Consider the following 13,524-nt stretch of genomic DNA (forward strand, 5'->3'; position numbering starts at 1 on the left):
CTAAGAAAAAAAAAGAAAAAGAAAAAAAAAAGATCCTAATGAGCTGAAGAATCCAATGTGTGTATTCCGCAACTCATGGGGACACATAATTGCTGGAACTCGGAGTTCAGATGCCATCAAGTCTGTAAGTACTTTTCTAAGACACAGCCCTATTTGCCTGCTAGCAAAATCGCAAGCTATGCAAGTAAACAGCCTTGTGGTGTGGTTAACACAGGCCCAGCATTGATGAGGGAACACAACAGATAGTTTCCCAACTCGGAAATAGGACTAAAGGACTGTGCTACCCGAGAAGAGTTGCTGTGTTTTGTTTAATGGAACTAAATTTATGCCCATTTACATTGGGAGCAGGTGGCACAGGGTAGCATAGAAAGGCCTGAAAATATTCCCACTTAGTGAATGCGGTTGTATGTATAATTAGCTGAGATTTATTTTAAAGCACTCTTATCTTCATGTTCTTTTGTGCAATTCAAACTGGTGAGGACTGAGGGGAGGCTTTTGAATTTATTATAAAAGTACAGCCATCCATCATATGATCTGCTAAGAAATAAAAAATGAGGCACGGTATTAGGAGGCCTCCTGGAGTATATTTATTAGGCTCAGACAGAAGGGAAGGGCTAGCTTCCTTTCAGAGGAATGAGTCACTTACTGAACAATAGAGTCAAAGGGAAGAGGAGCCAGGGAAGAATTGGAGGCGCATTTGAGAAACCTAGCATTAGTTCATAGGAAATTTCAAACAAAGCTTCACAATGGAAGGCCAAATATCCCTTACCCAGCATCAGGGAAGTGCTGACTCAGCATCAGGGGAGTGCTGACTCAGCATCAGTCAGTGAAGTGCTGACTCATGGCTGATCTTATACCTCCAAGTGAATTCCTGGCCCATTGCTGAATTCCTCAGCATTTCAGTAGGAAGCATACAATTGTAAACTCACTCAGCAGCCCGAGGTCTAACTCAGAGAACTCTAGGCTGAAGCCTGGCTGAGATTCAAATCTTCTCCTTAATGAGTTAGGGGCTCTCTTCCAAGTCTTCTCCAGGCACCCCTCATGCCTCTTTCACTTTTGGCCCTCCCTCTGGTCTTTGGAATTGGGCCGTGGTCCTCAGTATTGGTTCAGAAAATACATGTTATAGAGGATGGAAATCCTGAGTTTCGATCTTAACTTTGTCACTTCCCCCAACCCCTTTTGAGGTCTCCCTGTCTTGACTGCTAAACAAGGACATGGAATTCCTGGGACAAGACACAATTCCTTGTGACTTAGTTATAATAGTTGACCATCATCTTCTAGCAGATTTTCAAAAGTACTTTCATGGACTTCACAAAAAAATTCTCAGGAGCCATAAAAAACAAATAAACAAACAAACAAACAAACAAACAAAAAAACCAAAGAAATGAGATGCTTTCTGTGAGATAGGATGTCATATGTTAATGAGTCAGGGGCTCGCATAATTACATAACCTCTCTGATTACTTTGCATGATGAGTTTATTTTTCCCATCTAAACTAGAACCAACTACCTCAACATGTTACACTGAAAGTTTCTTTAAACAAAACAACAACAACAACAACAACAAAAACCCAACCTAAATGTTTTACATAATATAAATGAACATTCTCCAAAGAGAAGGAAGACAAGATCTTGCCTGATGGGATCCTTCAGAGAAACAACATGCAAACTACACACACACACACACACACACACACACACACACACACACACACACACACACAGAGAGAGAGAGAGAGAGAGAGAGAGAGAGAGAGAGAGAGAGAGAGAGAGAGAGAGATCCCTTCTCTCCTTACAGGCTTGCCATACTCCCCAGGAAAGCAGGCTTACAATAGATGCCAAATCTTCACAAGAAATGCCCAAGCCTGCAGAGAGAATCAGAAAATGAAGGGCTTTGCATAAGTGAGCTTTAAACCTCTGCTGTTCAACTGTCCTCCTTCCTTCCGTTCCTCAAACACTCAAAGGTGTAGTCTTAGGGGAAAGGATGGCAGAGTGAGGTAATTATAACATGAAGAAGCCCGGTTCTGAATAACCCCCAAGGCTTAAGATTAGACTTTAATGCATTTGCTTTCAGAAGCCAAACCACAGGAAGTATCATCTCTTGCAGTGTATGCTGCCAAGTCCTGCATACGATGTGCAGGAGCACCCATAAAGCCACGAGTCAGAGAGACAAAAGTTGGGTACAGAAAACTGGCCAGCCAACATGGGCTGATTTCCTGAGGTCATAATGAAAGGCCACAAACTAGGTGGTTTCAACAATGGAAGTGCATCGTCTAGTTGTCTTAGGAAATGGGGGTCTGTAATGAGGTCTCAGCAAGTCTTCTCATCATGTACTTTCTAGGAGCAAGAATACTGGGAGGCAGGCTGCCCCATGCCTCTTCCTAACTTCCACGGTCTTCTTGCCATCTCCAATATTCTGAGACTCAGGGCAACCTGATGTCTTCCTTCACAAATTGTCTCCTTTCATCAGAACAGGGGCCTCATGCTTACTTGCTCAGATGTGAACACTCTACTTCCAAAAAGACCTCATACATGGTACTAGGGATGTTGGGGGTGCTAGGGGTTAGGGATCTAACATTGTGTGGGGACATAGTTTAGCAAGTGACACTAGTTATTTCAGGAATAGAAAGCAAGGAAAGCCAGCTCCTATGGAGATGAATGTTATCTCATGGAACATGTCACCAATGCCCAAGGAATTCACCAGACCTCAGTGGTTGAACATCAAACCACAGGTAAGGACACACCTTAGTACATCATCCCCTGGCTTGATTGTGACATCAAGCTCATTTATATTGTGTCCCTCCTGGATTCCTTCTCAATTCTGGCCATGTAAATATCATGGATACATAGCAACATGGTTCCTTCCGAACCCGAACAGCCACCTGCTGCTTATATATCCTCATCGATGTTCAGTCCGCCTCATTCCTCTTGCTACTGTATCTTGTGGATTTAGGGGAAGAAAAAAATTTAAAAGTTCTTTTAGAAACAAGATTCAAAATATATTTCGACATTTATGTCTATGTTTGGGACAATTATTAGTCCACGGAAGAAACCATTGTCGTTATCACAAGCAGACAGATTTGTAGGCTTATTGAAACTTTCTTGTAGCCTAGGCTAGCTCTGAATCTTTACGCACCTGAGAGTAAACTTGAACTCTGATCCTCCTGCCTCTACCTCCTGTGTGCTAGATTACAGGCATAGCTCAACATGGTCAGCTTGTGAGGTGTTAGAAATCAAACGTAGGGCTTTGTGCACACTAAGCAAAGCACCCTACCAACTGAGCTACATCTCAAGCTTCATTAGCAGTTTAAAAATTTTTTTTCTTTAGGACTCATAACTGCAGAGTGAAAGTACTCAGCTATTCCAACAGACAGCAACATCACTGTTCTCCATTCACTGGAGAGGAAACAGAAGTTCAGAAAGGTTAGCTAAGTCAGACACAGCCATGCAACTACTAACTCCAGCCACAGAATATAGAGTAGCTCTTTGGATATCCAACTCTATACATTGTAATTTTATGATTGTATCACTACGTAGCCCAGGCTAACCTGAAATGCATGATCCTCCTGCTTCAATCTTTTGAGTTTTGGGATTCTGGATGTGTACCACCACACCTGACTTAAGGTTTCCATTTTAAGAAACTGCAACAGGAAGGGTGAGGGAAAGAAAAAAAATCAAACAGGATACAACTGGGCTGGAGAGGTATGCCAATGGTAGAGTACTTGCCAAATAGGATACAATCTGTTAGATCAACAAGCCAGACTAAAAGCATTTTTCTTCTTAACTATAATCAACAGGGGAGCAATAAAAAACCCCACATGTTTATATTTTACAATTAAATATATTTTTCAAAATGTCTTAAGTCTAGGTTTTATTCGTCCTTACAAAAATAGGGTGAGTTTTTCCCAGCCCCATTTTCAGGATGGTAAAATAGAAGGGAAACTCTGTAACATTCCTATATAAACTACTGAGTGGACAGTGGGGCTGGAGAAAGAACCATCTTGCCTTAATTTTAGACTTGGCATGAATTTCCAGAGAGAATAACCCAACACCCTGTCCTTGGAGACAAATAAAACCAGGAAGAAAGTAACACACATATCCATAGTCAAGGCTGCTGTAGAGCCCTGCATTTATAGGAGAGGGAGGGGGGCAGCCAAGATGGCCTCCAGTATCCCTGACAATAGGAAAAAGGTTGTTCTAGGAAAAACACTCACAAGACTCAGGACTGGTGAAGGCAGTTAATCTATCTCCTGCTTTATTACAGGCCCCAGCATTCCCTCTGACATCCTACCCCCAGAGTTCATTAAAAGGTTTCCATAAGGAAGCAGCCTTACTTACTGCTGGGGGAAGATCAGCTTGAGAGACAATGGAACAAACATACTTGTTCCCAAAGGGTTTGGAGAACAGTGGCAGCAGGGAGTGAGTGGGAAAGCAAGTAGAGGTCAGAGGTCATGGGCAGAGGTTATCAAGCAACTTCTAAATTGACTCTGATTAAGTCTAAAGTGTTTCTGAAGGCTTATACAGAGGAGTGGACTTATGTTTAGTGATTGGTATGCTCACATGTTTAGCTCTGAATTCTCTTTCCAAGACTTACTGGTTGTTTTGTTTTGTTTTGTTTTGTTTTGTTTTGTTTTGTTTTGTTTTGTTTTGTTTTGTTTTGGTTTGGTTTGGTTTGGTTTGGTTTGGTTTGGGATGCTTGCTGACCATCTCTACATGGAACTCCTGCTATAGCACTTCCAATGGGGTAAATTAGAGTTCAATTGTCTCTTCAAGATCTGGCCTGAGGTTGTAGAAAATATTATAAGTCTGGAAACATACAAGGAACTGAGAAACAACATTTAAGATGCAGTATCTTTGAACTGAAAAACAAACAAACCCAAACAACCGCCACAACAATAGCAAAGTAAAACCAGACCAATGTCAGTCATTGCTTTCTAGTTGTATCCAAGATTTTAAAGTATAAAATGTATCTGTGCATGTATCATATGCTGCAGGTGTGCATGCAGGGGGTCCATGTGTTAGGATACCTAGGAGGTACTGCTAAACCAGCTTTCAAGGACACATGCTCTCACCAGCAACCAGAATGACTTTCTTGCCACTCAAAGCTGCTACCTTGTACCTGGAATTGCTCTCTAAAAGACTAAATGAAGTGCAGTACAAGAGTCATAACTTACCATTTTTTAGCAATCCATGACACAAGGTCCAAAGCAATCAGCACATGTAAAGGGTGAGCCTGATGCTAAGGTCCTGTTCCCCAACTGGTTCTTGATCCATCAATAAAGATGCCAGTGACCAATGACTGAGGACGGGGAGGAGCACTTAGAGATGTGTGGGAGGACAGAGGAACAGGGGAAGGAGAAGGAGGCAGTAGCTACAGGAGATCAAACCAACCAGTCATGTGAGTTTTCAGTTGGAGTGGCCATAGACACTCTATCTGATTATGTCTGGGGTGGCGGAGGAGGTTTAGGAGTGTGTCTGGTCATTGAGTTAGCAAAGACATTATAAGATTAATTGGTGTGTGTGTGTGTGTGTGTGTGTGTGTGTGTGTGTGTGTTGTTGTTGTTATTGTTGTTGTTGTTTTGTTTTTATTCATGGTTCCAAGGGAATCTGGGTAGGGGCTGGTAGTTCTGGTAGTGCAGAAGTTCCCAGAGCTGAAGGCTGGGTAGCAAAAACTATACATACACATTGTTTCCAGCCTGGTCTTATGAAGATAACCTTGAACTTATGCTCCTGCCTCCACCTCACCAGTGCTAGGAGTACATAGAGTACATGTGGAGTCCAAGTACATATACATTGTACTTGGTTTTTGTGGTGCTGGGAATTGAAGCCAGGACCTTGTGCCTGTAAGTACCCTCTTTACTCACTGAGCCACACAGTCAGCCCACTGTGTGCATCCCTTTTGTCAACAGCATAATATGCATCCAACAAGACTGTCTGGCCTAATCATCACGGGGTTAAATAATGAGGAAGTCCTCTGGCCTCCTCAAACCGTGGAAGATCCACCAAGATGTCCACTTACCAAGAGTAAATGTGTTTTGGGGTCAGGCTGTGGCACCTGCTATGAAAACCTGAGGGCAGGAGTTCAGATCCATGGCAGCTACACAAGTGATATGGTATGGCAGCTATCCTCTAATCCTAGCCGCAAGGGGACAGAGACAATGTGTGGATGCCTGGATCAAGTTAGTAGGCTAAACTATCTGAGTCAATGACCTTTAGGTTCAAAGGTGAAAGGCCCTGCCTCTGCATGTATGGTGAAGAGCAACTTAAGAGGACACCTGATGTCAATTTCTGGCCCCCACATATGCATGCACATGCACTCACTAACATGCTCACGTGTGCTCTCACACGTGAGTCCACACATACACCCAGGCATATCACACACTTACACACATGCAGAAAAGGAGCAAATGTGTTTGGGTGTGAAAGCTTCCTGGCTGCTTCCTAAGTAACAAGAGTTTCGCAATGGCTGGCTTTCACAGAGGTGAGATGAAGCTGCAAATTTCATTCACAGTGTGCCTTCTGTGTCCCTTCCAAACACAGAAAAGTTCTCTCCTCTTCTCTGGATGGAGCTCTTGCTGTGGTCTGGAGGTGTCTTGCCTCACAAAGGTTGATGTGTTGGGAGATAAAGCCCTCAGTGTGGCAGCATGCTCCCAACTGTCCCCTAAAGTGTGTCCACATGTGTGCAATTTCCACTTGTCCTTATCCTGAATTCTAGTCAAGGATAACTTAGCCTGGGCTCTTCTGTCTGAGGATGTGGTTGCTCCATGTACTCCAGATGACAGAATATTAAGCCACTGAAATCCCAATGCACTACAACTGGATAGCTATGTTCTTTTCTTACTACAGTAACTAAAATGCAGTGCATTGTGGGCCATACGGCTCAGTAGACAAAAGGCACTTGCTGCCAGTCTGATGACCTCAGTTTCTTGATGACCTAGGACCTATATGATAGAAGGAGGGAACCCAACACCTACAAGTTGTTGTCCTCGTACCTCCATACACATACTGTGGTACACACACTCACAGACACACACATGTATATATACATATATGTAGATATATACATATGCATATAAAGATACAGAGATATATTTCTACATATTTATCTATATAGATAAACATATACATAGAAGACAAGAAAATGAAAATAAATATAATTTTTAAAAATACTCAGGACATGTGGCTTAGGACCATTTTCTATCCTGTTTGCCTTAGTATGTAATACTCCACCTGCCACACAGTAGGCTCTCAAAAATAACCTCTGATAGACTGAAAATGGATTAATGGGTCTAAGTAACTGCTCATCACTCTCTGGTCCATGATGGGTACAGTGGTCTCTTACCTCATCTGACACCCCACCACCCTACAAGGGATCCCACTTGACTCTTGATAGCCTAGGGCCACAGCTACCGATTCTGCCCATATTGTTAGGCTTGTATCCTTATCTCTAAATGCTTCTTTCTCTGCTTGGAGGCAGTCAGAGCTATAAACTTTTAGAGCGTTCAGAGGCAGCAGTCTTGAAAGACCCATTACCACAAAAATTCTGAAATACAGGTGGGGCTCAAGCATTGAGGCTTGGATGAGTGATTTTCCCATGATTTCTACCCATAAGAAGCCACCTTGGATACCAAGGATGCCTTGTGAAGCCTGATTTTCCAGATACGCTAGGCTCAAATCGCCAAGAGCTTTTTGAAGATTAAAGTCTCGTGCAGTTAATGATCCATAGATTATGGTAAGTTTAGGTTGTATAACTGCACTCATTTAACACAATTTAGTAAGAGACCAAGGGTGATCAGTTCCACACAAGAGGGATCAGTTAATGTAGAAGATGAGCCAGAACAATTGCTTTTGTTCAATTCCATCAAGGCTTTGGTGATTTTTTTTTTCTGAAAACCTGCTATGTGCTCAATGCTTCACTGATATTTGGAAGGAATCAGGAAGACACCATTACCCTGGCTTAAAGCTCATTTCCTCCCACAAGGCTCTAAGCACGCACCCCTCAGGCACCATGGTTTATCCAAAATGCTCTTTCATTCTCACAGATGTTAATGGCGTTCCACCATCCAACCACAGCCTAAGCCACTATACCAGGCTCACTCAATCCCCGGCATGTTGAACTCTCCTGTACTAAACACTAAACGTTCTCTCCACCCTAAATAGCTCGGAGTCAGCCATATTTTTTCACTTCTAACCCACACTTGGTAATCTTCATTGTCATCTTGACAGAATTTAGAATTGCCTCTGTAACAAACCTCAGTTATAAGCATTCGAAGGCAACTTCAACAGGCTTAACCTAGGAAGGAAGGCCCACCCTGAATGTGGGTGATGCCATCCCAAAGACTGGCATCCCAGACAGAAAGTAAGGGCGAGAGTGAACTGGGCACCAGCATCTACCTCTTCCTGCTTGTAGATGCTTCACATTCTTGTCACCATGGCCTCCCCACCATGGTGGACTGTACCCCCAAACTGTGAGCCCTAAGAAGCCATTCCACCCTCCCTTAAGTTTCTTCTAGTGTGTATTTTGTCAGAGCACTAAGTAAGTAATACACTGGGGCTTGAAAAAAATTCCTTCAAGCTCAAGCCTTTGAAAATGTCATCCTTTTCTGCTTAGACGCACTTCTCCAGAGTACGAGTCTTCCTCCTGCTTCCTGGTATCCCTTCTGTTGGCCCACGATGAACACTTTGTTGGCCTCTGTGAGGCTCCATGCTAGGTGCCCTTTGTCTACAGTGTCTCTAATAAGTGCATGTGACCATTTTGACTCACAGACAGTACTTGTAGATGAGAAACTAGGGTTCTGGAAACTTCCACACATTGGTCAAGTTCACATATCCGGCAAGTGGCAGAGCCAGCTGCCTCTGGCTCCAATGTCTTCATGCTTTCTTCTTGTGTTCCCTTTCTAATTAAAATGCTTGACCTAAGAAAGAAAGGTTGTTAACCGTTCCTGGTTTGAACTGCCCATCGTGTTGGCAGGCATGGTGGCCAGAGTGTGAGATAGCCTATCATACTGCACTCACAGTAAGGAAACAGAGACGGATACTGATGCTTACCTGGTTTCCATGACAACTCTAACCAAATTGACAATGAAGATTAATAGTCACAGTCCTCAACATACCTTCTAACATCATACTAAACTCAGCCTTCAGAAGATTCTCCCAATATACCCTCCTAGAACTCAAGTGATCCTTGCAGTGTGTGTGTGTGTGTGTGTGTGTGTGTGTGTGTGTGTGTGCACTTGTGCACTGGAGCACGCATGCGCACACATGTGTAAGAAGGTTGCAATATAAGATCAGGTGGTGAGGGCACAGGTGTGGAGGTCTGTAGACTTTTCGGGGATGGGGGGGAATTCCTCCTTCTTTCAGTCTGTCATTTAGATGGTTATTAGTAGTTGCCAGACAGCTTTTATCAATGTCTCTAATTTACAGAGTCAGACTAAACGCCTTTTGTTTCTAACTACAACACACAGGGTCTTTATGTTAGACAATTTAAACAAGCATCAAAGCCTCTGTTGATACTGTCTCTCCTTTTATTCTCCAGTTTTGCTAATACAAGGGACAGCCTGTCCTAGTAATTATTACCAGGCTAATGTCAGGTTCAGCTTAGCACATAAAATACCTCTTCAGTGTAGCTTTCTTTGCAAGAGATCAAAACATTTTTTTTAATGGCAACATCAAACAGAATCAACATGTAAACACGTTTCAATAAAAATTCTTTCCTCTCCAGTGATTTCTTAATATTTGGAACTCTTTATTAGTTCCCTTTGCTTCCAAATGGTAACACAGCACGCTACTTTTCATACTGTCTTCTGAGACTCTATCACATTTACTAACAGTGAATGTTCTGTGCTGGTTTTGGTAATGTTCTAGAACTAATCAAGTTTGTCACATGGCTTGACTTTGGAGGTCAGGAAGGAAAGTGGTGTATGTTTTTAATATCATACTGTTTCCCCTCAATGTCCCTCCTTTTTTCCTATTTTCCCTTTGCAAAGCTTCACTGAGTGCCTTGGGACCACCCACCCCCATACTTTCCTAGCCTCACTTTATTGTCCAAAGGATGGCATGAGATCAAAATCCAATGGCTGGCTCTTCCTTTACAGCATGGGTGCCCCATGCATATGCTCCTGACCACGAAACTAAATTCAGACTATTTCCTCACCATGGGGGAAGTAGCACAGAATGTTTTACCTGTCTGCAAATAATTCCATCAGATCTGGCATTTCTAAGATGTTCTCTGATCCTTAGAAGTCCCGTGAAAGCCACTTGGATAGAAATGTACTGGGCACCACAGGCTGCCTTCTTGTTAATGCAGAACATGAAAAGACACCACTAAAGCCAGGAGCGACACAAGTAAGCATGCCCCAAATACTGTTCCTTATCTCTGTTCAGACAGAGCTGGCCAATTTAATTACATAGAAAAAGAAAGAGGAGATTTCTGATGTTGTTGTTGTTTAAAATGAGGGAAGAGGCAGCAAAAAGATCAGTTACCTGTAAATACTAAATGACTAAAATTTGTGCAAGTGAGATGGACCACTTTTATCTGAGAATTCTGCAGGGGGAACAGAGCAAAGGCAAAACGAGAAGATGGCCTTTTCTAAACGGTAGTCGGTGAGATGGCATATCCCATTCTTAATAGCATTAAACATACAAAATACCTAGGGATTATACTTAAAGAGAAATAAGGAAGAATCTATATAATTAAACAGTGTTGATGGACAGAAAAGACAGACAACAGCAGACACCTGTCCTTTCCTAGAACAAGAAGTTAGCAGAACAGTTCTTCCCTAATTAGCATATAAACTTGACACAATGTTTAAATACCAATAAGCAAGTTAATCCTGAAGCTCAGAAAAGATAAACAGGAAGGAGTACTCATAAAGATGATGTAGAAAGAAACAGTGAAAGATTAGCTTGCTAGCCATGGAAAGATACCATGCCTCCAAAAAGTAAAATAGAGAGCCAGAGGGGCAAGCAGAACCAAGCTGATCCAAGTAGATCCCCAAACAGACTGCAACTCAATGCATAGTAAAGTTGGCATTGCATTTTATCAGAGAAAGAGGGACTTTCAATAACAATCTAGGAAAAACAAAACCATACTGTTAGATCCCTAATATACATCCAACATGGAGTAACAGCCAGAGGACCAAAAAATTCAAATGAAATATTGGCAACATAAACATTTGAGGAAGAGCCTTGAACGTGTTATGTCAAGTAGGGAAAACCAGTCACAGGATGCTACATGCTCCCTAGCGGGTCACTGTGTCTAAGTCATCTAGAGCGGGCACAGGCAAGAGACCAGGAGCAGATCAGTGCGTGCAGTGGGCCTGGGGGAGAAGGACATGGCCAGTGACTGCTTGATTGGGTACAAGGTTTCTTTGGGGGATAATAAAATGTTCTGCCATTAGACTGTGGTAATGGTTGTGTAACTACACATTAAAAAAAAAATCACCAAGTTGGACTACGGAGTAAGTTATAGCCCAACAAAGTTATTATTTTAAAGGTACTAATAAGATGGGGCAATTTAAAAATATATAATTATCCAGTGGAGAGGGCCTAAATATGTCAAAAGCCATAGAGCCAAAAGGAATCCGACAACATAATCTTTAAAAGAAAATCCTGCATGAAAGAGACATGAAAAGTAAAGGGGAAAGAAAAAGAATCCTAAGACAAACATCATAATTTTCTGCGTTGCTAAGTGCCCCTCCAGAGGAACCCGACACCCAGCCAAGAAATGGGCAGCTCCAATCAGAGGAGTCCATAGAAGAACCACAAGAAGTGAGCGATTTCCACCTCTCAGAAAGGCGAGGACTATGGAGCTTTAAAGTATCGCACACAGAGGACAGACACACTCAAGCAGAGTTAGCAGGAGCCTGGTCACCAGGCCTGCCAAACTGGAGGCCAATTTGGCAAGGCTCGTCAAGATGAAAGCTGCATATTCCTTCTGATCCAACACTATCCCTGGGGTAATTTCTCCTCCAGAGAGGCTCGCTGACACACTTGCTATTTTTAAGAAGTTATTCACTTGAAGCATTGTTCATAGTAGCAAATGACTTCAGACAATTAAAAACAGGTCCACTAATGTGCGACTGAATACATTATGACAAAGCCTATAGGAAAATATTATTTAGACACTAAAAAAGTAAAGCCGTTGCTATGTTCTGACTAAGCAAGTCTGACACACTGTAAAGGAAGGGACACTGCGTGAGGCACATGAAAAGTTACATTTCTTTTAAAAGAGGGAGTTAAAAAGGATGGTTAAAGTGTCTGTTTGGTGTGTGTATGTGTGAATGAGTGTGTGTGTGTGTATGTGTGAATGAGTGTGTGTGTGTGTGTATGTGTGAATGAGTGTGTGTGTGTGTATGTGTGAATGAGTGTGTGTGTGTGTATGTAAATGTGAAAGTGTGAGTGTGTGTATGTGTGAATGAGTGTGTGTGTGTGTAAATGTCAAAGTGTGAGTGTGTGTGTGTATGTAAATGTGAAAGTGTGAGTGTGTGTGTAAATGTGAAAGTGTGAGTGTGTGTGTGTAAATGTGAAAGTGTGAGTGTGTGTGTGTAAATGTGAAAGTGTGAGTGTGAGTGTGTGTGTGAGTGTGTGTGTGTGTGTAAATGTGAAAGTGTGAGTGTGAGTGTGTGTGTGTGCACATGTGTGTGGTTTACTGGAGTTTGTTCTCTCCTTTCACATATGGGTCCCAGGGATTGAACTTGGGTCATAAAGCTTAGCCCCAAGTGCCTTTATCCCTTGAGCCATCTCACTTGACCCCAAACCAGAATTACTGACTATATAGTTATAAAATATCACCCAACATGCCTGCAAGAAAATAATACTGTTTGCCTCTACATAAGAACGAAATAACAGGAACATTTCATTTTTGGCAAAAAAAAAAAAAAAAAAAAAATCATGTGCTTTTGAATTTTTATTGATTCAAGTCAAAATTGTTTTAAAACCAAAAAAGACAGTGGCACGAACAGAGTGAGCTGTTTAAAGTTGGATAGTCTGTTGCTTTTAACATTGGGATATTTTAGAATGTTTGCAGCTTTTCTGTTCAGGGCCTCACTTCTGTTTTTGAGATGGGTTCTTACTCTGTAGCCTAGGCTGGCTTGAAACTCAGTGTTGCAACCCAGAATGTTAGGCCTAAACTCACAGAAATCCTCCTGCCTTGGCCTCTTCGGTAACTGGGATTAGAGACTTGCATTACCTGACTGGGTGAGCATGTCTAGGCTGACCTTGCTATATGGGTCAGGCTGGTTTGAACTGGTAATCACCTTCCTGTCTCCATTTCCCATGTGCTGATATTAGTGTCCAGTAATAATAGTGTGTATTTGGATGGGTGATGGGTGGAGGAGGATCTAGGAGGAGTCAGGGGACGGGAAACTGTAAATCAGAATTATATTGTATGGAAAACATTCTATATCAATAAAAAATAAGTGCCCTTTACTATACAAATCCAGAATAAAGATTTAGTATACTTGTGCTCAAATGACGTTCTGAAGAGAAGGAAACATGGATATGTTTGCCACACAGGCCTCTTCTT

General features: G+C 42.2%; 1 protein-coding gene across 17 annotated transcripts in view; it reads right to left on the minus strand.

Annotated features, from left to right (window-relative positions):
• The window catches only part of Atxn1 (ataxin 1), a 415,237-nt gene that overhangs the window by 200,853 nt on the left and 200,860 nt on the right, over positions 1-13,524 (minus strand). The gene's annotated exons all lie outside the window — the stretch shown is intronic.

Source organism: Mus musculus, chromosome 13 (assembly GCF_000001635.26).
Source record: "Mus musculus strain C57BL/6J chromosome 13, GRCm38.p6 C57BL/6J".
NCBI classification, from domain to species: Eukaryota; Metazoa; Chordata; class Mammalia; order Rodentia; family Muridae; genus Mus; species Mus musculus.